The 25,371-nt window shown below is 39.6% G+C and overlaps 1 protein-coding gene across 1 annotated transcript in view; it reads left to right on the top strand.

Annotated features, from left to right (window-relative positions):
- Nucleotides 1–18,151: 18,151 nt before the first annotated feature.
- lrrc4ca (leucine rich repeat containing 4C, genome duplicate a) overlaps nucleotides 18,152–25,371 on the top strand; it is a 63,792-nt gene continuing 56,572 nt past the window's right edge. Inside the window, exon 1 of the mRNA XM_061676639.1 lies at nucleotides 18,152–18,213. The gene's annotated coding sequence lies outside the window, so the exon portion shown is untranslated. The remainder of the gene's footprint in view (nucleotides 18,214–25,371) is intronic.

The raw sequence follows: 25,371 nt of genomic DNA, 5'->3' as shown, positions 1-25,371 counted from the left end.
ATGGAGCTGCCAGGCAAGAGAGCCCGAGGAAGACCAAAGAGAAGGTTGATGGATGTCGTGAGGGAAGACATGATGGCAGTTGGTGTTCGAGAGGAGGATGCAGGAGATAGGCTTACATGGAAAAGGATGACGCGCTGTGGCGACCCCTAACGGGACAAGCCGAAAGGAAAAGAAGAAGATGAAATAAACTCTATATTGTAAAAACAAAAAACAAAACAAAAAACATGGCGTCCACATTGAACAGTCGCCCAACCTCCCTGCTTTCCGGGTACTACCGGCAATAAATGCTCGGTGCACACTATTTTATTAGTGCCCCTGGCTACAGAGCCTCGGAGGTGAAAGCTCTCTTTGTGTGCAGTGTCAACGCATTAAAAATCACTAATCATCGCCTCCATGGCACCGTGTCGTTATCACCAGGGGGGGAAGACGAGGGGGAAGAACGTTAACTAGTACGGTAGCCAACTGTCCTTTTCCCCATCATCCATCTCCCTCGCTTCCTGTACATGCGCCCTGTTACCTTCACGGCCCCCTGGACAATCGGAAACCACAGACTCAAGAACAATATGCAGGGTTGCTACAATAGGATTTCTGGTTTTCCACAAGGCAAAATTCTCTCTATACATATCATTACTTGTTCAAAAGGTCAAAATATGCCTCTAAATATGGAGTAAGTGTTTTAATATTTAGGGTAGATAAGCATAAAATTAGACAGTGATTTAGTACTTAGTGAAACTTTTATTCAAATGATTACCCAAATCAGCTTTTTGTAAAATTGCTACACAAATCACAGCAATTGCTGTACAAAAAATATTTTTTTTATAGCAATAAATGCTATTGACATTTTTTTTGGAGTATTTCAGACCTTATCAAACTTTCAAGCCTGATAATGTAGTACGAGCACAGCACCGTGATGTCAGGAGTCTGCCGTGACAGCCAGTGGTGCACATCAAAGTCTGCCGGGGTCACACAGTGCCACCATACACCCTACAGAAACACCTGCGTCATGCATCAGAACTCTTTTCAAACTTATTAGTGCCATTTTTGATGCAAAATTACAAAATTGAGCTGATGAAAACCGTTTAATATATGGGGAAATGAATCTGCAAGCACTTCATGTAGGATGATGTGGCTGTCTTCTTTCCTCAAGGAGCCATTTCAACGATCAATTAAAAAAAAGCCAATTGAAATATTTCACTATCACTATTTTCACTCGTTATTGTCTTAAAAAAAACATCCAGTTGTTCTATGTAGGCAAAAAGTACACCGCAGAATATGTAGTAGTTCAACGACGAAATGTCCTTTGGCGGGCCAAAATCTGGCTGAAAGTATTTCATTAGAAAACGACCCTGAAATTATTACTGAGTCTTTTCTGGGGGGGAAATGTTTTCTGTAGATATCATTTGTAATTCCAGAACTATGGAATAAGTTCCAATGTTCACAGTATTAAATAGGTCCTTTAATCCATACTATCTACTCAATGACTCTGTATTCATTGAGTAAAGGTTAACATTGTAAATTGCTTTGTGTGCCTAAAGGTAGACTAGTATTGTAGCAGTCCATTAACCACATTTCCCAAAGTTATAACATAGATTAAATTGCAATGTTTTCAAATCATAAACATGGCCTTTGTCCATTTATTAAAAGTTTAGTTTCAAAAAGCAGCAGGAGTGACAGAAAAGGCATTGATGCAGTCCTCTATACTGTCCAACTGAATTTGTTTGAATGACACTTAAAACACAGCCCAAGGAGGTCAAAAAGAGAAAAGACAATACAAGACACCTTGGCAGTCAACTCCCACTGAGATGCAGTCAAGGAAAACATTTCACAATTGGAGCTACCTGTCATTTTAAAAACAAAAAAAACATACTGTGGAATCCAATATTGTGAAGTGTCCATAATTGAATGCTGCAAGGGCCACACAACACAAGCATAAAAGGCAGATGCCATTGTTATAAAAGAATGTCGGTGCAATCCAGAATCAACCCGAATACACGCGTGGAGAGTGTTGATTGATTTTTCACTCCCCTACCTTTGTGAGAAAAGATGAAAGCCAAATGCCAGTGACTTCTGATCATTCAAGGAGCTTTCCCTTTTGGAGACAGTCAGATTTCGCCACTGCTCCATCTTTGTTCCTGTCCATCAGTCAGCAGACTGGACAGAACGTCAGAGAGCTGATCTATGCCAAAATAATTTTTACCCCTTCTTCCTCCTTTTTCTCATTTTCCCTTTCAAATATTCGGATTCTGGAACCCCTAATGAGGATATTTTACTCACAAATACCGTCTGTTCTGCCTGCACACTAAATGAGAAAATAAAGAACGTGTGACATCATTACAATGAGACTGATTATTCAAAGTCATTGGGTTGCTGTCCTGTGGATAAGTGTGTTCCTATTTGTCCTTAATATCTTTCTCGAGTATAACCCAAAAAAAAAAAAAAAAGGATAAAGATATGGCACTTAAATTCGGCAACATGAATATTATCAGTCTATGGTATAAACAAGCTTGACACTGGCAATGGTTATGTCAATGTTAACATCTTATGCCAAGCTTCTGTTTCAGTGAAACTCAAAAAGCATTCAGACATCAGTGTCATTCCAATCAAATGTACCACATGGTTTGTTGAAATGGAAATGTTTCCCCCAAATAAGGAATGACAGCTGAGATTGCGGTCCTGGAAGGCTAGTAAATGTAGAGCCTCAGTTTTCCACCGCTGAACCAGTTTTTGTTGTTGTTGTTGTTCTTGTTTTATTCTATTATGTAATGCACACAGATTTAGGCTGTGAGGGTTGCTTGAGTAAAGCACATTTGAAAAATGGGTATCTTTTTTGTATGCAGTTATATTTTTCATGTACATGTATATAAATCATAAATGTGTGTGTGTGTGTGTGTGTATGTGTTCGTGCATGTGTGGTTTCTCCTTTTTTTAAATCACACAGCATTTTTTCCTTCAGTGCCTGACACTCCTAGCTTATTAATGTCATTAAAATTCAAAGTCTGCTGATGAAGGATGGATATTTTTATTGAGAATATTGTGAATGAACAGAAACCACGGAATCCAGTACCAATGTGATGTTATATACTGCATTCATTGACAAACATAGACATAACATCTAATCGTAAAGATTAATTATCTCCTAAATAAATGTCCCATCCATCCATTTTCTGAGCCGCTTATCCTCACTAGGGTCGCGGGCATGCTGGAGCCTATCCCAACTGTCATCGGGCAGGAGGCGGGGTACACCCTGAACTGGTTGCCAGCCAATCGCAGGGCATGTCCCATCCATCTTAGCATATTTTCCATTTTGACCAATGCATGTCATAAATTTTAAGGTTCTAACTTGAAATTCCATTCTAAGGAATTACTGTACTTGTAGCATCAAACCATGATGCACAAACTGTTTATTTTTATGCATTCTTTTTAATTATGCTATTAATCTGTTTTTATAAAGTACAACATTATAGAGCGCAATTTTTCCTCATTAAAAAATGGAAATTTTTTTTTTTTTTTGCGTGGAGCCTGGAACGGTTGAATGGCATTTCCACTCATTTCATTGGCAAAAGATGATTTGTGATATGAAGGTTTTGAGTCACAAGCGTGGTCACAGATCAAATTAAACTCGTATATCAAGGCACCACTGTGCATTGAACCTTAAAGGCACAGCCTTTTGGTTACATTTTTTTTCAGATGCAATATACATACTAGTCCAAATAATTTCCTTCCTCCCCTTCATCATGTGGACAGATTTTTGTGTTTCATCTGTGTTGTGGAAATAACATACATGGCTGCAAGGAAATATGCTGACTCTCTTGACAACTGCAGTAGTCACCAAATGACATCATATTTGAGTCAGAATTTACAGATCAGAGGACTTCTCAGTTGGGAAACAGCTAGACAGTGTGTACATATGTACAGAGCAATGTTATTATTAGAGGCTCAGACATCAAAATGAACAAATCTGCTTGGTTTACAGATTTGTCACCAAAGCAAACCTTTAATCAAAACCAATGTCCCAAGTGCTTGATCACTTAATCTGTGGATAAATGTTTTTGATCACAAGATTTGGTTTCTATGATACAATAGTTCGGCTGGCAACCAGTTCAGGGTGTACCCCGCCTCCTGCCCGATGATAGCTGGGATAGGCTCCGGCTCCTTGTGAGGAGAAGCGGCTCAGAAAATGGATGGATGGATGTTACAATAGTGTTTGCAGTGAAGGATTTGGTAAATAATAAAAAGGAGAATTTTAGTCTTCAATTAACGTCACATGCATGTATTTGGAATGTGACAGGAAACTGGAGTATATGCAGAAAACCCCCACTAACACGTGGAGAACAGATTAAAACTCCCAACTTTAGATCTGTGAGAAGGATGCGGTGTAGCACCTTCAACACTGCAATACAGTAAACCCCCCCATGTCACAGTTCGCTTATCGGGGTCCCGCTATATCACAAATTTTTGCGAGTGTTTTTTTTTTTGGTGTTACACCTTTATTACATTGGAACCAGTCAGAAGGGGTCATGTCATATCACCTGTGACAAAACCCCTTTCAACTCTGCATTTCCTTGCATTAGGGTCATAGATTTCAGCACACTGTGACAATCAGTATTGTATTAATTACTGCATTAATGCAATGTTACACAGAGTGAGCACTCTGGAGGAGTTAAATGAAAGAAAACATGACTTTTTTGCGATTGCCGGTTTCCCCAAAATTATCAGCGCTATAGATTTCTGTAATTCGGCAGTATGTTTGTTTGCCTCTTCCATTAACAATTCCAATTCACACAGTTAGATATTTCATAAATTTTTTGAATTACAGTAACTTACTGACAACAGTGTCAAATCAATGTTTCTATTCATTGTGGTGCTGATGCACAAGGTAAACGGGAATTCTTTTGCCTTGCAGAAGAAGTAGGCCAAGTAACACATATCTTGGCATGCAGCAGAACTGACTGGAATGTGACTCTATTGCACACAACCCATAGTCAGGTTTTCATGAAAAAAGTGCAACATTTAACACAAGAGTTAAATAAGACACACATTCAACAAATGATGGGTGACATAAACACATGCTCAATGTTACATTAATCCTTATCGTTAATCAATGTTAAGGATTAACATCTTTATTATGGCAAAAGTTAAGCATTTTATTGTGCAATGCATGCTGGGAGCCCAAGGCTTCACAATTCTTGCTGCATGCAAAAATATAGTAACTCTCTGTGTGACATCAACCAAAATCGCATGATGCAGTGGAAACTAGTTATTTACTACAAAATCACTTTAGAGTATTCTACTGTGAGGGATGTGGTATATAACTGTAGAATTTACAGGAAAGTTTAACAGTGGACATCAAACTTGTGCTTGCGTTGCTCTCCCAAACTTTCCATGGTGACAACAAGAGTAAATGAACACGCACTTTAGTGCCCGCAATTTAGTGCCCGCAATTTGTCAGTAAATTACAGGTAACACACCCACCAACAGCGTGGGATCTTAGTTAATAAGGTGTAATCTCTGTTTTATTTCAAAGACAAAATCTATAGTACTAACCCCTCTGTTAGAAAATAAGTGTCCCAATATTCTGATTTTAGAACAAAAAATTTACCATGTGCAGAATACATTTGCAAAAGGGTATTTTCTAGTAAGCCAAGGGGAGTGCTACAGGGTTTGTGTTGAAAGTTATTCAGCTTGTGACTTGGCAAATCTGATTTCAAAGCTTTTCTTTATGTAAAAGCTTTGCATGGCTGCATCTGCATGCTTCTCGCAACAAAACAAACACAAATGCTTTTATAAGTAGTATACTCCTAGTTCTAACCTTTATTTGAGCTTGTGTGTGTTTAAGTGAGCAATTCTGTGAGTAATTTAGTGAGGGGGTGGCGGTGTCAATAAAGGGATGCTCCCACTGTTAGGTTATAACTTTTTTTGTTTACATGCATTTCCAAACAGTAATGTACTGCTTTAAAAGACCACTAAAGTATGTTTCTATTTAAAGTACTTTTTAGTTTGCTATAGAACTAATTTACAGCAAAGTTAATAATGTCATTATTGCTATAAGTGTTGTGGCCACCACAATGTGATATATTAGATGCAAACACTGATTTGTTTTGTCTCACTTCTGCATTACAGTAAATAAGGGAGTGGATGCTGTACTTAAATATAAAAAAGAAATTTGCAAAGCTCCCATAAAAAACAGGTGAAATTACTTAGTTATCATTAATAACATCTGCATTACACCAGTGGTATTATCATGGTCAGTAGAGTTAGTAGCAGAGGTCGTTAGAGTAGCAAAATATTCAAGTAAGTGTACTATTACTTTAGAATAATATGACTCAACTAAAAGTAAACAGTATCCATCCATCCATTTTCTGTACCGCTTATACTGAACCCTGAACCCTGAACTGGTTGCCATCCAATAGCAGGGCACATACAAACAAACAACCATTCGCACTCACATTCACACCAACGGGCAATTTAGAGTCTTCAATCAACCTACCACGCATGTTTTTGGGATGTGGGAGGAAACTGGAGTACCCGGAGAAAACCCAAGCAGGCACAGGGTGAACATGTTGTATACAATTTTCAAGGTACTGACTTGTTGGTAACAGGGGAGATGAGTCGCCCGTCCAGGGCCGTAACCTTCTTAGGGAACGGGAGGGGCTCGAGGGGAAGCTGGAGCTGACATGTCAAGCCCTCATGGATAAAATTGTCATCAACACCGGAGTCAATGAGGGCTGTGACTGGTGTGTTGTGAAAGGGACCAAGAATACATGGGGGAACATTCATACGGGAGGGCGAGCTTGGGGAGGTGTTGTTTTTGCTCACCACGATGCTCTCAGGTCGTGGTGAGCCTGGTCTTTTGGTTTGAGGGTGCAGGTGGCAATGAAATGACCAGGCTGTCCACAATAGATGCATAATCACTGAGAAAAGTGGCGCTGACGTTCCAGGGGGTCTAAACGGGTCTTGCCTAGTTGCATAGGCTTCTTGAGTCTAGATGAAGGGAAAGGGGTGGGGAGGTGGTAGCAGGGGGTTCCGGGTGCAGCTGAGTTTGGCTAGGGGTGCTGTGCCAGTGGGTGGTGCTATGCTGGGCGTTCTACAACCCCAATTCCAATAAAGTTGGGACGTTGTGTTAAACATAAATAAGAACAGAATACAATGATTTGCAAATCATGTTTAACCTATATTTAATTGAATACACTACAAAGACAAGATATTTAATGTTCAAACTGATAAACTTTATTGTTTTAGCAAAAATTCATTAACTTAGCATTTTATGGCTGCAACAAGTTCCAAAAAAGCTGGGACAGGTGGCAAAAAAGACTGAGAAAGTTGAGGAATGCTCATCAAATACCTGTTTGGAACATCCCACAGGTGAACAGGCTAATTGGAACAGGCGGGTGCCATGATTTGGTACAAAAGGAGCTTCCCTGAGTTGCTCAGTCATTCACAAGCAAAGATGGGGCAAGGTTCACCTCTTTGTGAACAAGTACGTGAGAAAATAGTCGAACAGTTTAAGGACAATGTTCCTCAACGTACAATTGCAAGGAATTTAGGGATTTCATCATCTACGGTCAATAATATCATCAAAAGGTTCAGAGAATCTGGAGAAATCAGTGCATGTAAGCGCCAAGGCCGAAAACCAACATTGAATGCCCGTGACCTTCGATCCCTCAGGCGGCACTGCATCAAAAACCAACATCAATGTGTAAAGGATATCACCGCATGGGCTCTGGAACACTTCAGGAGCTCAGAAGACGAAGGAGAACATCAGTAGGATACTCGAATACTAATTACGGCAATATTGATGCGAATTCTCTCTTCTGACAGGTCTGTTTAAAGTCACTTCAGAAATAAAGTCATAGCATTTTGTATAATTGTTTATGGAATACCTGAAAACATACTGCCTGTGTGACGTTTGCATGTTCACCCTGTGCCTGCTTGGGTTTTCTCCGGGTACTCCGGTTTCCTCCCACATCCCAAAAACATGCGTGGTAGGTTAATTGAGGACTCTAAATTGTCCGTAGGTGTGAATGTGAGTGGGGATGGTTGTTTGTTTATATGTGCCCTGCGATTCGCTGGTGACCAGTTCCGGGTGTACCCTGCCTCTTGCCCAAAGATAGCAGAGATGGGCTCCAGCACGCCCACGACCCTAGTGAGGATAAGCGGTATGAGAAATGAATGAATGAAAACATACTATCAATCAGTTTTGAAGGGGAAAAAACTACCCGTAATCGGGGTGGAAACATTTTTATCAAGCCCCTAGTTTTCTTATAAAGGGTCAATGTAATTGTTCATGAAATTTCTTTTGATACATAAATATAAATTTCAAGCGCATATGCGATCTGTGTACATTTAATATGTAATTACTTTGTTGTTAAAATGACTCGAAAAGACTTCAAAGTCCAAGTGTCGGACTTGACTCGGGACTTGAGGACAAAGACTTGAGTTTTACTTGTGACTTCCAATGACTCGATCCCACCTCTGGTGATTCCTAATTTTTGGGGTGTTCCCAAAATGTTTGTGTTTTGTTTCACTTGCTTGATTATTGGCACTATAGCGATTTGTATGTGTGCAATATTGACTGCACTTCTGCACTTCAGAGTTCCATTTTTTCCCCCCTTTATGAAAGCATTAATTTATCAATAATCAATTATTGCAATTTGTGAGTTGAATCTAACTCACAAATGCATTGCATCTAACAATGACCTGTATCTCCAACCCCTAGTGGTTAAACAGATAGTATTCTCCAAGGGTAGCTCGTTTGAAACAGATGTAGTGACTATGGCCCGGTTGTCATAGCATTCTTCCAAGCCAACCTGCCATGCAAGACGGCCACAAGGATGCCTAATTTATGTCACCCGGACCTTAAACTAATTAACAGTCCCTCGAGAAACCTGGGCTTCCAGTCATCAAAGACCCCGGGTGGTACGCAGGCCCACGATACCGACCAAAAGTTTGGAAAATCCTCTGGTCTTGTATGCCAAGAAAGTTGAAAGAACCATTTGCTCCTTTGAAATGCATGCAAGACCATCTGGGACAATTGATGGAACACAAGCGACACCTGCTGACAGTTGAGAGGTACTGCAAATCTGTGGACTGGCTTTCAAAAAAAAATTTTTAACCGAAGATAAATGTCTGTTTTGATATTTTACGAACTCTGCAGAAATATTCCAAATGTATGCTTTCTCCGAGTCATTGTGTCAGCTTTACAGGTCCAGATGCGACACTTTGAGAACTGTATGAACTGAAATGTCGCAGCCTTCTAAATTACAGAGATTGATCGAGCTTTTTTGTCCCTTTTTCCCAAATTTCACACATAAAAAAGAGACGCGGTGCCCCTTTTCGAGACAAAAATAGTTTGATTATACCGTTAAACATAAAATCAAGTTAAAGCTTATTTTTTCCTCCTAAATTAATTACGTTTTTATCCAAAAACAATATACGCTACATAGAAAACCAAATAAAAGGAATGAGCCGATCACTGGGCATAGGGAAAATAAATGAGAATAGTATATGTACAAGAAGAAGAAACGGTGCAGTTCAGTTGAGGGATAAGGGGCCTCTCCTTAATTCATATTGTATAAATAATAATTAAGAATATAATAGATTTGTCCAAATGTTTCTTTACAAGTTGAGGTACTGAGAGGAAAAATAGTTTATGAATGTGCAAAAACTGCAGATGTGCAGCTACAATTGCTGTTTCTCTGAACAGTCACAGTTCACTGGTAGAGCCAATATCCCACATGCTAAAAGCAATTTCTCTTTCTTGGGGTCCATGCCACCAAGGACCATGGAGTTTATGGTAAAATAACAGGCATATCCTTTGTCCCTTAATGGTCACCCCTGTATTTATAACCAGTACATCGTGTTAATTTTTTTGTAATTTGGGTTATGAGTAGTATCCCTTATGTGGCATAGTTGCTGGATTTTTTTGTTTGTTTTTATTTTTATTTTCTTGGTTTGGTGGCGGAGGGCTTTAACACAGTGAAACATGCCCGCCTGTGGTTTTGCATGCACTTCTAGACATCACCTGCACAGAAGAGAACACTCCACCTGGCCATTGGAAGTATGCTTGAATGCCCTTGTGAGATGGCCCCTGTGTTGCTCAGTGTCTTTCAAAACCGGTTTGTTTGTCACAATGTTACGTTGATGTCTTGGATGGAAAACAATATCTATAATAGTTTTATCAGAGCTGAAATAACACTATTTAGATGTATTTAATTTTATTTTGGGCGTCCATGTGTTTAATGTGCTATTGCTAATTTAAGTTCAAAGCGCATTACTGGCAGATGATAATGCTCCCTGATGTGATAAGATACTGATTACATGTATAATCATTGACTGAATTATCCCTGAATGAATGTGGGCCTTGATATCGTTTGATGCTTCGAACAGTCTTTACCATCAACATCATCATTTGTTGTAACGCCACACAACAAAAATAGAAATGTAACACTTTTTTTCCTTACACATTTTCATAAATGGAAAAAAGGAAAGAATAGCTTTAGAACTTACACCTCTCAAAATTGGTTTATACATTTCTTTAAATACTTAATAATGGGCATGAACATATTTTCTAAGCGAGGGAAAACAAACAAGTGCATGATATTCTTGGCAATCTGAATGTTTTGAGCCCACTATTCTGCCATTCATCTTCTAAAATCATCCCATGTTGAAGAATGATAGTACATAGCCTCAAGTTGCAAAGATTTGTAGACAAATTCTGGAAGCAAAAACTGTAAGCTGAAAAAGAAAAATCCAGTTAATGCTTGGGTTGCATCCTCACGAGACGTAACCTACTGACTCTGGTGGGGATGGTGTTGATCAACAAGTACAGCTGCAGGTTCTAAATGTAGAAAATGTCAAGTGCTTTAGTATTAATTTAATATTCGGATTGACTCAATACTGTATGAACACGATGACAAGCCTTGTGTGAGGCAAATGTTCTCTTCCTATCTCTCAAATAAAAAATATAAACCTTTAATTCATTTTTTCTTTGAGATAAAATGGAAATTGCACACCTTTCCAACAATCATGCTATTTAATCAGCATTGGGTAAACTGATTATTTTAGAAAAGGTTAATGCAGATTTTTGGTGAAACGTGTAAAAACCAAATTTGAGAGCTGCAAGTTTACAAGTTTGAATAATATACAGTAATTTATTGTTTTTGTTTGTTATTTAATGGAATATATGAACAAAAACAATATTACATATTACTTGTGAAGACATTGAGTGCTGTGTGAAACTTATACCCTCTTCACTGAAGAAGCCCCCTACCTAATCTTTACCTTTATCGTTGTAGTCACTGATAGAATATTTAAGTATGCTTTATATCAGTATGGAGTATCCTACAAGAATCATAAACCAAACTTAATTGTAGACAACAATCTAAAGTCTACTGTTTATTTAACTTGAATCCTGACGCATAATAGTTTTGCTGATAAAGAAATTATGGTATGGTACATACCTTTCTAACACTGGAAGCCTATTTACAGTAATTTAGATCCTGTCCCGCATACTTTGAATGTAATCTTGCAATCAGAAAATACTGTTAATATGGTCTATACTGTGTATATGCTGTATATATAAACATATATACGACACCAGTGCAGAGGTTGCGACAGCTTAGTGATTTCCTTCTCGGCCAGGAACTGTAGGATGCTCAGGGCATTGTGAACAGGCGCGTTGTCATAGCGAAGCAGCCATGAGTTGTCCTGTCACTACTCTCACCTCTGGAAAAAAACAAATGCCACGTGATCTATTTGGAGAATAGCTGGTGGATCTTCTGGCCCATACTGAAAGGGAAAATGTGTACTTTGTAATTTGGGTTTTAAACATACCGTATAAACGTAACCAACGATCGTATGAGCATACCCTATGAAGAAATGACAGACTAAACTTTAAACTGTTATGTCATAACATTTTTGTGATTCCTACATAATTGGAATTTTGTTAACCCACTTCTTTCGCTTGGTGGTAGCAGTTTCAATCATGCATTTATTTCTATGGTTCATAGAAGTATTTGATTGTTTTTCTACCTGTGTGTCTCATGGCATGTTGGATGATCTACATAAATGCATGTCCTACTTAGTTTTTTAATGTGGGAAAAATAAAGACAAACCTGCAAAGGATTAGGGTATGGGGAAAATTGCTCATCACACCCATATGCTGCAAATCTGCCTGCCTCACAATATAGTTTTGTATTTATTTCTCACTTACAAGAATCCTGGGAGAATTTAATAGAAATGTTGATTAAAACAATCGTAACACAATTTTGGCTGTTTAAATATTTAGCACATGCAGAAAAAAAGGAATTCATTGTAGACGTGTGTGTGTGTGTGTGTGTGTGTGTATGTAGGTGTGTGTGTGTGTGTAGGGGAAGGGGGGATTGGTGGCCCATAAATGGCAACAACAGCATGAAAAGGAAAAGGCCCGCAGCCAAGTTCTTTAAACTTATTTCTCTTGCACCTGACAACTTTAATTTCATTGGCTCTGAACCATATATGATATCAGCAGAGATGAGATGTTTCATACCCTTCAAAACAACATCATGAATAATGAATGATCTCCAAATAAAGAAAACGCATTATTAATATATTCAGACTCTGTTTAGAGGGACAGCTTTGGTGCTGTAGTAGCCACCTCCATCCAGAAGCAAGCTATGTACTCCAATTTTTGCCAAGCCTAAAAATTGGTTTAACTTGGTTTGAGAATATTTGCTCAGATGTTCCGTCATTCTGTCCATCCATCCATCCATCTTCTCTACTGCTTACCCTCACTTAGGTTTCAGGTGTTTCCAAACCTATCCCAGCTGACTTTGGGCGAGAGGCAGGGTATATCCTGGACTGGTTGTCAGCAAATTATCGCTGGTGCTGGAACAAACCTCCCATTCCAAATGTGGACAATTTATATTGATATTCGTTCGTATTTTTCACAAATTGTTACTATCGGTCAGTACCCACGTGGGTCTTACATTTTTACAAAATTTGTAACAATCATGTAATGTTATGTAATAACATGTCGGTGCTTTATGTTTCCTGAAAAGGGATGGTTTTGGGGATACAGTGTAACCCTGCCACAGTTTAGCCCCCGCGGATTCACCTATCTGTGGATTTTTAGTCACTTTTTTTTCCCAATTTGTTTTCAAAACTGTTTGTCCACTGATTTTCCAACTTGTATTATTTAAATCTTTTTTTCTTTTTTTGGGGGGGGGGGGGGGGGCGGGCAATTTGTCCCCACTTTTTCAATTATTTTGGGGGTTTTAACAAAAAAAGTTGTTACTCGCAAGTTTTCTGACAGAGGAGTGCAAAACAATAATCAGATGAGTTGTCCAAGAGCCAAGGAACACCTGTGGAGCGCTTCAAAAAGACCTGGAATTAGCAGGTACTGTTGTCACAAGGAAAACATTGAGCAATGCACTCTGCCGCCATGGCCTGTACGCACACTCACCACGCAAGACCCCATTGCTGAACAAAAAGCATGTCAAAGCTCGTTTAAAGTTTGTTGAACAACATTTGGACAAGCCAGTTAAATACTGGGAGAATATAGTCTGGTCGGGTGAGAGCAAAATTTAACTGTTTGGATGCCATAATGCACACCACGTTTAGAGAAGAAATGGCACTGCACATCGCTTTAAAAACACCATACCAACAGTGAAGTTCGGAGGTGGGAACATGACGGTGTGGGGCTGCTTTTCAGCCAATGGTACTGGTAAACTTCACATTATTGAAGAAATGATGAATGGGCAAATGTACCGAGACATTCTTGAGAAAAATCTGCTGCCATCTACGAGGATGATGAAAATTAAACGAGGGTGGACATTTCAGCAGGGCAATGATCCAAAACATACTGCCAAGGAAACTCTCAATTGGTTTCAAAGGGGGGGGGGAATCTGCTAGAATGGCCCAGCCAATCACCTGACTTGAATCCTACTGAAAATCTATGGAAATAACTGCACAAGGATTACGCCCGAGTTTACATGTTCTCCCCAAGCCTGTGTGGGTTTTCACCGGGCACTCCGGTTTCCTCCCACATCCCAAAAATATGATTGTTTGTTTGTATGTGCCCTGCGATTGGCTGGCATCCAGTTCAGGGTGTACCCCGCCTCCTGCCCGATGATAGCTGGGATAGGCTCCAGCACGCCCGCAACCCTAGTGAGGAGAAGCGGCTCAGAAAATGGATGGATGGATGGATTACGTCCGATGCCAGCGATATAGAGAAAGAACCATTCACTACTCACATTCACACCTCAGGACAATGTCCCTCATATATATCAAATATCTTGATTTGTAACGTTGTAATTTAAAATTACGATAACCCGGAAGTGACGCAAGCGCCGCTTCCAACTCATCGTTTCCTTCTAAATTAAGCACAATTCTTACAAATCCCATAAACTCTACAGTTATATATTATTCATAATGGATAATATTTCTCCAGAGAGTGGAGACAATGAAAGCCTATGTTGGTAACAAAAGGTTGACAGATTTAGCAACAATAACTTAGGGGGCTGGGTCTTGGCAAAAGGGCAAACGGAACTGTGAGAAAAACTGTAGATTGTACTATTTTTCTTTTTTCCCCAAAATTGGAAATAATTGTGGCTTTTTACGCTTAAGAATTTGGTATTTGTAGGAATTGAATGAATTTTCTACAATTTTGCTGCAAATGATTATTTAAAAAAACTTATGTGCAAAGACTGAACCATTATATCTATTTTGTTCAAACATCTCCCCTTCTGGCAATTTGTTTTTCTTTCTTCTCACTAAAAAAAACATCTTGGCAGAGTAAAGAAGCAATTTTGAGTAGCTTGTAGGGTACACACAGTATTCCTTCTGCTTGATGAAACCCACATGGCATACCCAACACGATTATTACATTATCTAATTCCATCCCAACACATGTATTATTCAGGCTCTGACAACATAATACTCACAGGAAAACGAAGAGATATGCGTGAGTTGAGTCATCTCTGAAAGCCACAGAGATGCGTTTTTTTCATTCTGTCAAAACATCATATTTTCAGGGTTGTCACCATCAAATTACTGCAGAGCATTAATGGCGTGGTGAAAACTTACCATTTAAAAGTTAGATGCAGTCTTGTGTTAGGAAATCACATTGTTAAAGCCAAGCAATCTCTTTTTTTATGAAGGTACTGGGAGCATAACTAATAATCTATGCTGAAGTATGACGTTAAGTAAAGGTCTTTGCACTTGCCACTTCAGGAATAACTACCCCCAAGAGACTTGTACGTCTTGCCCTTTCAAGATACAAGGTCACGTGGCTTACAGTGCACTTCTTTCCCGTCCTATAAGGGCATAGACATCAACATAGAGTTGTGTCATTAGAGCTGAGGACCTCGAATGACAAAAGGAATATGCAAATATATACATGTGACATTGGCTGATTAAACCCCAAAACAGTTATTAAGTTTATTGAGTCTTGCAACAATAATTGAGCATCCCGAAGCATCTCTTTAAAGACATAATTGTTTCCAGCAGTGAAGACGCTGTGGTCTCAAAAGCCACATGAACTAAGTGGAGCCTTCACTGGAGCCATGCTGCGTATAAGACCAGAAGCAGGAAGATTGGTCACTGGAAATACACATCTGGTGCAAAAGTAAAAGTTTTACATCAAGCTCAACTGGCGTGTCTGCCATTAAGAAAGTTAGCTCAAAAAAAGCATAAGTCACCTCAGCAATGGCTGTTATGTACCGTAGATTCGGCAACATTTTGTTCAACATTTCATAGAGCAATCTAAATGTGTACATTTATGGCATCCATTAGATTTGGTTTAAGAGAACCAAGAATTGTGAGATAAAAAGAAAAAGAAAAAAAAATATATAGTGAGGATGTTACAGTAGCTAATAATGCAAGGATAGAGCACACAGTGCTCTGGGACACAAAGACTGTCAGGAGGGCAGTTTTGGAGACAGATAAATGACACAAAACCTTTCAGCATTGAGGGAAATGATATCAGATGTTGACAGCTAGATGGACATATCTCTGCTCCGACATTCAGATAGGACCTCACATCTTCTGGCACAGAGTCTGCTGATGTACTGTATGCGTGTAGTTTGTGTGCACGCGTGTGTGTGTGTGTGTGTGTGTGTGTGTGCGCACTGTACATATAGTTCCAGGTGAAAGGTGAGATGTGAGCAATACTATATGATCAAGGTTACAATAGGGTGGGCATGTGATGGCGACAGTTATGTGGCACTGTGGCAGGATACAACAGCAACAACACCCCCCCCCCCCCCCCATCACAATGTCATTGTTTTCATTGCTTGTTTGTTTGTTATTCACTATTCGACCATATGCCGGGGAACGTTGCACTAAGTGTTGGTTCGGATTCAATATTTTTCCAAAGCATATTTCAACGTTTCGTGAATAATGCATGGTTCGTAATTAAACGAAAAAAAAAGCATGAGCTTGATTTTAATTTGTTAAGCCAAATTAGTATTATTTGGCCTTTACCGAGCGCCATATATTTGGATGATGGTGCCTCAAAAATGAACTTGGGCGTGCTGAGGATCACAACCATTTTTGGATCAAGATTCCAGAGCCAAATGGAAGTAGTAAAAATACAAAGCTCATTACTTTTTGACAGTGCTCTGCATTTGTTACAGGTATACACTGTGTCCCGAGCCATGTCCAAATTCAAATAGATACACAGTACTAATCAGAGCTCCCTGGAAGTAAAATGTATTATGTCCTCTGCCCCAGAGAGCCTGGGGCACAATCCCACAATACAAGAAAGCAACGTGCGGCTTCGGTAGGTGGCAGTCGTGTCCTTTTTTACTCGACACATTCGCCGTCCAACTCACATATTCACGGCATCTCTGGTGAACATTTAAACAACGATTTGGACACATGGGGGGGAAATCCATTCATGAACGCAGATATCACAGAAGTGTGCTGATTCCAAGCAACATGTCGACTGAGGGAGGAGAAGAGAAGCAACGTCTGCAGCTCTGCTCCTGATTCAGCAGCAGCAGCAGTGACTGAGGGAGCACTTTGTCAGAGGGAGGCAACCCACATGACTGCTTATCAATTCTACGCCGCGCCGTCCGGAACACGCTCTGAGGTGCACAACAATTCCGTTTCATTGCAAGCCTCCGTGCGCTCCTGCAAGCCGGATCCTGTGGTCACAAGCCCGAAGCGTTTGCAGCCTCGGGGAGGAAGAGAAGGACGGATAGGAGGACGCTTGAACGCTTGAACGAGAAGCACTCATCTGTACCCGTGCGTGGATCTCCTCAGTGGATAGGTGAGACTTTGATTTTGAGAGATTTACGCACGTGTGGCGCAGAAGTGAAGCCTGCCTTCAGTCTGCACACGATGCTATCAGTACACGGAGGAGACAAGAGAATTTAAGCTTTAGGCACAAAGATTCACGCCGAATTTAAGATGTTATAATAGGCTTCTTGTGGATAGTCGCTGGATTTTCCTCTTTCTTTTTTGAGTCCGTTTGTTTGATTTTTATTTCGGTAATGGAGAAAGGAACCTTCGGGTAGAAAAAAAAGATACAGCTACTTCTATATGACTTAATTAAGTATTTCTTCAGCATAACGTTACACGAGACTATCCATTTGAGACTTTCCTGTGCGTCCACAAATCTTGAGGGGAGAAAATAGACTCTTATTCCACACTGAGCTGTGCGATTAAATCTATTCAAATTTAGTGGGATTGACGGCTAAGAAGAAATAGCGACTTGTTGAGAGGTGACATTTCCAAGAGTGAGAGGATATTTAAAGAAATGTCATCGACATATGGACGCTGATCTGCAGTGAAAAGTTTTTTTTTTTTTTTTTTTCTCAGGATGCATCAATCTGGAAGCTGAACCACACATCGTATGGGGAGATTTATCCACATTTTGTCTTGCACATTTACAGCACTAAAGGAATAACAAGTGCAAGTCCACACGTATCAGGAGAAGCGTGGGACATTAATGGGTCGAGCAGTTGCAGAATGGCACTTGTGGGTCCCTCCGAGCTAAAAGCGTCATGGAAAAGGGCAATATCGGATACCTCACCATCCTTTTGAGTTATTCCAGATCTGGACTGATGGATGGAATGCTTATTGTTATGAGAGTGGGACTAAATAGCCTCGGATTGTGCCCGCTCGTCTGAGAATTGCGGATTTTTTAATGCATTTTTTTTTGTGCTTTGACCAAAAGACGGATCGGTCCTAAAAAGCCTCATCCAGCAAGATCGCTGTCTACATGAACAAGTAAGCTTGTGTTTCTGTGTGTATGTGTGTAGAAAATGTCCCTCTGCCTGTCTCACGTCTCCCTATATAAAGGCAAATTATAATGCATAAACATTGGCCTTTTGCAACAAGACAGTCTTTACAGTCTGTGACGGTATCTGATCAATCTTGAATCAAGCACTATTTTGGCAGATGTAAGAAACTGCACCCCGTTCCCCGAAGACTTGCTGCTTTTCAATCAAGCTCACGTGCGGTATAAAAAAGAAAAAAAAAACTGTGGCTCTGTTTCATGGAAAGAAGTAAACAATTATTTTGAATCATAGTCACCACCATGGAGTTGTACACTGCGCATCTTCTGAATGCAAAGTAGGCAACGGCTATTTATTCATCACTCAACCAATGTGCAGCAAGCCCAATTCATTTGAGTGTATGGTACAGCGGATCTTTTGTGACTTTTAAATACGATTTATTATATATGAAAGAGTGTTTTGTATTTGACATTGGTGTCATCCCATGATTGGTTGTCGTAATAGTCAGACATTGCCTGTCATGTTGAATCTTCCTGGCATGGCCTGGACCTACACAAAAGGCACTTGTTCCATGTCTCCATGGCTTCCTGTGATAGAGCTGTCACCTTTTCGGGGAGCTGAAATTGAAAGCAGGATTTCCTTTCTTGCAGCATTATGCATTATATGGTGGTTTATGTTTTAAGACGCATGCTTTCATCTGTCAGTTGTTGCTCCTGAATCTTATTTCACCAGTTCAATATATCAAATTCCATGGTAGCAGTTTGGGAAAGGCCTTGTTCATGACAATAAAAGATGATTCTTCTTCTTTACTGTTCCAGCACGGCTATGCTATGCAGTTGGAAGAGTAAGGTATATAAAGGTGTGGACCTACACATACTCCCGGTTCAGCACCCTCTGATTCACGTATTTGCAATTTTTATTTCTTTTTTTTCCCAAAATGTTCAAATTTGTTTCCATTTTTTTGGGGGCGTTATCAAGATTTTTGGAGGTTTAATGGGCGTCAATTATCCTGGGATTTTCACGATTCGCGGTCCAACCTGGTCGCTTTCCCTCCCGAATATATGGGGACATCTTTGTCTCAAAATTATTTATACAAATATATCCGTGATTTACACGTTCTTTCAGATCCACAAATCTATCCACGATTTTATATTCTCAACTTCTGTGTTTGTGTGAATATCTTGAAAACTGCATTACGTTTGTCTCAAAAATAAATGCGCGTGTCCGCTGGTCAAAAATTCACAAGCAGAATTCAATATTTACAAATGATAAGCATTGATAAATGCACACACAACATAAAAAGAAACACGTGTACATCGCGGATATATTTGTGGATCTGAAAATCACGTGTAAATCGCGGATATATTTGTGTAAATAATACGCCCTGCTCCAGTAAAACTGGCTCCAGGACATGTGTCGCTGCACTATGATTGGCTGCTGTATACTGATAGAACACGCCCTACTGCTTCCAGACGGGAAAATAATTACAGTATCTGTAGTTAGATAACTTTAGCATGGAAGAAAGTGAGCTCCCTGACTTCTGATCAGTATTTTGTTGGGTTTTTTTTCTGGGCGTATGGGTGCCCTGCGATTTACTGGCGTCCAGTTCAGGGTGGACCCTATCTCTTGCCAAAAGTCAGCTGGGATTGGCTCCAGCCCACCCACAAACCTAGGATGAGAGAATGGATGGATGGATGGTCGAGACCTCCCACTGACAAGCTTAAAACCCAGAATCTTATAAACAATATTTCCAGAAGAGTGGACACTAAGAAGGGGAAACAATTTCTTTCAAGGTCGTCTCGGTGGAATGACTTGGTGTAAAAGTACAATTTCAGCCCCTATTTGTTAGTAATAGTCAACAAAAGATTACAGCCAGTGGAATATGTTACTCGTTTCAAGATGCATTTTGTCATATAGAAGGATTTAAACAGCAGTATTTTCTCACATCTACTCCCCCACAGGTGATCCTGGTGTATGTCTGTCATCATCAGTGAACCATAAACCACCCTTGGTGGTAAATGCATAAATGGGGGTAGCTGTCACGTAAAGAATGAATTTCATTATTCAGTGTGTGAGAAATACAGAAAGCATCATTCATCTGCTGGAAGAAAAGCATTCAGTGATGAAGTGACATCACCTTGGGACATATTAGAATACTGATTTTATGTTTTTTCTGCAATGAGATTACCACCATAATTTCTCCCCACACTCCCAAGTTTGCAGTGAGCAAAGTAGCGCAGGATGATTCATAGTGGTACAAAGAGAGATGATTACTTTTCCCAATTGTAGCCCAACACACAAAAAGATGTCCATTATTGTCAAGGAAACACCTTAATTTGGAAATGTACAGAAAATGATGTTATTTTTAAATACAGTATATTATTAGAGTTATGTTAGCCCTCCAAGTAGTTTGCATTAGCCTTTGAGCAGGTGCAATTAGGAGACCAAATGAGTCTTCCTGCTGTTCACATCAAGACAGTGCTTCCTCAGACATCTGTTTCAAGTCCAATTCATCTCGTTGGTTCCTATCTCATGCATCTATTGAAAATCATTCTGAGCAGCCACGTCAGAAAATTAATGAAGTTGTTACATAGGAAAGAGCATAGCAATGAGAGACCGGGGTTGTGACATACTCTACTGTATAGCCATGTTCGCTTCCCACGCTCTTTTGTCATTTATTGCCTGCTTCAGCTTGTGGCCCGGTTCAGATCAGGGCCAGCACTTCGTGCCATATAATGAAATGATCATTTCTCAAATCGGATTAATCTCTACAAAGCCCATCGTAGAACACTATTAGCATTCATTTCTTTCACTGCAAGAGACTTGGTTCAATAATACAGTTACTACCGTATTTTCCATCTTCTCTGATGATGCAATCTCTCAAGAAGGTTCATTTAACGAAAAATTGCGCAATTACATAGATCTGTTTTCTGCTCCCCATCTTCTTGTCTTTGGGGACAAGCGGATCAATTCCTCAGGCTTGAATGCCAGGATGAGCTGCAAGCTCAAAATACTGGATGTAGAAAAAAGAAGTGTGGACATGGACAAGATAACAGGATAGGTTGTAAATGCAAGCGCCTTAAACTGATGACAGGGGTGGATGAATGGATCAATACAACACCAGCATGTCTCATGGGAGATATATGTTTCTTTCTTATTACTCTGCCATAGTTCACATTTACAACCATACGAGAAATTCACAACAACAACAACATAATACTTGCATACTCACTCTAACCGTACACTTGCACTACAGCTGTTTTTGTTTCTGTGGTTGTCTGTTTTTTTTTTTTTTTTGCTGTTTTACTGTTTTACGGTTTCTGTTGTCTTAATGCTTTTACTGATGTTTTACTCACATTTTACCCCATACTTCGTAAGGTGACCTTGAGTGACATGAAATGAGCATCTATATAAAAGGAATTATTATTATTATTATTATTATAAGGCCGCACAGTGGACGACTGGTTAGCACATCTGCCGCACAGTTCTGAGGACCCTGGTTCGAATCTGGCCTTACCTGTGTGGAATTTGCATGTTCTCCCCGTGGCTGGGTGGGTACTCCGGTTTCCTCCCACATTCCAAAAACATGCATGTTACGTTAACTGAAAACTCTAAATTGCACATACGTGTGAATGGTTGTTTGTTTATGTGTGCCCTGCCTTCTGCCCACAGTTAGCTGGGATAGGCTCCAGCATACCTGTGAATAGAAAAAGAAAATAGAAAATATCAGGAGTCCTACTTAAAATACGGGTTTATCTCATGCATCAAGTTTGCTCGACATAATACTGTATGTGGCGACAAGCTAGCCAACGACACGTGGAGACCAAGCACCAAGGACAATAGCGTACAGCCTTACATTACCTTGCACTTGCCAATAAATCCATTAAAGTCCATACTATTTATTTATTTCAGAAGAAACCATGTGTGGCCCCCTTTCAACCAAGAAAGGGGGCCACACAATTTTTTTTCCACACCAGTTCTTCCATGGACTGAGCTTTTACTGAGTTGCAGTACTTCCAGCGGGTGTACTCTTAGTTGAACCCTTTTTTTTTTCTTAGCTTCAGCTAATAATAACCTTGATACGATGGCTGCCGGCATGTTGTGGCGAGTCCTGCATCAGAGGCAGCTGATGTGATTGTGATAAAAGCTCACCTGAAAGACAGCTGTACTGCTTTGAAGAGGGTGTTGTGGTCAGATTTGTCAACTACTGTCATTTATCAGTTTATTGTCATTACAAAACCTAGAGCATCGAGTAAAGCAAGTCACCTGTCACACGATAGTTTAAGATTTGTTCTGTTTTTCAGAAGAGTCCTAGTCTAGTCTAGAAAGAACAATCAGAAGAGTCTAGTCCTACTTTGCACCTGTCGATGTTACTGGATGTTGTTCATGCTTGCATAATTACAATCACCAGTAACCTGGCCAAAGCATCACCCTGACACAGATGGAACACGATCGGTATCTGCAGTCGCCCAACTCATTAGTCATCCTCTCCAGCATGTCTGTCTGCTTGTTGTGTCCAAGGGAAGAACAGCTGAGCAGAGGGACAGCAGCAGCACATTCCTTCAGTCGATGGATTAATCAATTGGTGTTCCAGCTCAGCCAATCCATTTTAGAGAATAATCTGGTCGACATCATAAAAGTGCTATTCTGTCATTCTAGAGTCTAGGGATCACTTGTCTTTTTTTGTCTTACTCCCTTCTCTCACGCTACAACTATCATGCGAACATAAGTGGATTAAATGTAATACAGAGATGTGTGTTCAATGGGGTTGACAGTGAGAGAAGCCTGCTTTTATTTTTTGGTTCTTTGAAACAAAAAAGCATGGGACTTTTTCATCACTGAATCACTAAATAAAAATGTAGTTGTTCTTTACTCCTTTCGTAAATTCAGTCAAGGGCAGTGACCATATCAGGATTTATCATTTCTTACCTTTTTTTTCTTCACAGCTCCCACCCTGTTTGACTCTCTAATCTGTACCTTCCTCTGCAATGGCAGTTTTTCTTTCTTGGCCTCGCAACACTGCTAAAATGCAGAGTGACAGCACCCGAGATGGGACTAATGGAACGGTTCTGATAATAGGTTTGCATGAGTTCACCATAAATACTCAAACACACTCCCAAACACACACATGAAGAGATGTTTATACATATGCACTGTACAGGAAGCATTCTCTCTGCCTTCGGGGCAATTGGGTGTCCTGTGTTTAGGTCCAGTCAGGTCCACACATTAATTCCTTCTGCTTATTTGGAGGTTAAATGAAATGTGAAATGGTCGAGGGCTAATTTGTGGTGCTTCCCTTTATTTCCCAGATGTATGAAAGTAAGAAATTTAAGTTCCTGCAAGAAAAAAAGCAAAGCATAAAGAGGAAAAAAATACACCCTTTTTGTCTGCAGTGGAATTTACAGTGAGGAGCAACTTAAGGACACAAAAATAAAAGATACAATAAAAAAATGCATGCAAGATATTCACTGAAGTTGCAGAACATGTAGGCCAATGACTACTGCATCCCCAGGTTTGTGATGAACTGCTATTGAGAATAAAGGTTGTCAGCAGACACCAGCCATGGGCATCAAAACCAGCAAGGATCTGCATTTACTTATTTCAAAATGCTCATGCTGGATATTTCAGTTTGCGTGTAAGTTGTTTACACTTTCTCAGAGTAGGCTTGAAGGTAATTGAATCTCAAGGTGAAAGCATCTAGCGTTGTTTCTAGAAGAAAATAAAATGACCTGTAAACATAAAAACTAGTATTTGGTCTGGTACAATTGATGAGCTCCGCTTTGTGGAAAATCAACATTTGTTCATGTAGTGTTTAGTCCACAGGAGGTGGAGTATTAATAAATAAATCATAATAAAAAGGGAGGCAGCTTCATATTCATTGTAATATAGCACAGGCACCCTTCAGCAAATGTGTTACCTCAGAACTATATTATACTCAAGTGTAAAATAAATATAAATATAAATTCACCTTGCAGCTGATGCAATGGGATTGTATCCAATTGAGAAAAAACACAACAGAGCTGTTTTATATATACTGTATATCCCATCCAGTAGATTTTACATTTCCACTGAGGTTTGGCTACATTATGACCTATGACTTTGAACCTTAAAAAAAAACAATTGGGTGAGGTCATTTAACCTTGGTAACAAAAACACTAACATAGCTTTTTCCTTACAATGATAATAAATATATATTTTAACTGAACATATTGGTATATATTCATTTGAAGAGCTGTAGAACTGGATTACAGTAATAAGTATTTGGCTACATGATAGAGACAATGTTTTAGAAACACCCCAAAGCAACCACAACAATGAAAAATATAGTTAAATTGATACATATTTTGAATGCAAATTAATACAGCATTATTATCGTACATGCATTTTTGGCCCACTTTTTTATATTGTAGATAGATAGATAGATAGATAGATAGATAGATAGATAGATAGATAGATAGATAGATAGATAGATAGATAGATGTGTAGTTTCATATCATTACCACATGCTCATTACAAAACAGGAACTGATGATGTAAGCTCATGCTCATCAGAATTTCTTTGCTGGATTTAATGGTTTGCCAAAGGGGTTGTGAGTGTGCGTGTAAAGTGGTGGCTTCTGCATACCCATAGGTGCAGAATTAGAGTAAGAGCTGGACATCTGGTTCGAGTTTTGCAGTCTGTTGCTCACATATTTTTCACTCATGAAATCAAAACAAGCTGGCCATCAGATATCCTGTAGAAGCTCATTTGCAGTAGAAAAACAATATTACGCAGTACAGTCACACATCAGCAAACATGGGCACACTACGTATTTCAGCTACTGTAGCTACACAATATCAACAAAGATATATATTTGTTCTGCTAGGGAATGTAAACTTATGAGCACAACTGTACATATCATGCAGTCATATGTACCCCTTTCATATTGGAATCAAAATGTTGGCTACACCTTTTTCCTAACCTCTAGGTGGCGGTGGTATACTGGAATGAAAGTGTCCAGCTTTTTCACAACCTCTAGATCGCGGCATACATTTATTAAATGGGAAAGTTTTGTTTTATTTTCCCCTATACCTATGAATAATGTGCACCATTGACTTCTGACATTTTTTGGGGGGTAAAGAATTTTCATTATACAAGAGACATTACGGTA

This window comes from Phycodurus eques, chromosome 5, assembly GCF_024500275.1.
Source record: "Phycodurus eques isolate BA_2022a chromosome 5, UOR_Pequ_1.1, whole genome shotgun sequence".
Lineage (NCBI taxonomy): Eukaryota > Metazoa > Chordata > Actinopteri > Syngnathiformes > Syngnathidae > Phycodurus > Phycodurus eques.
The sequence above is the reverse complement of the archived record's forward strand: the minus strand, read 5'-3'. Positions and strand labels throughout refer to the sequence as shown.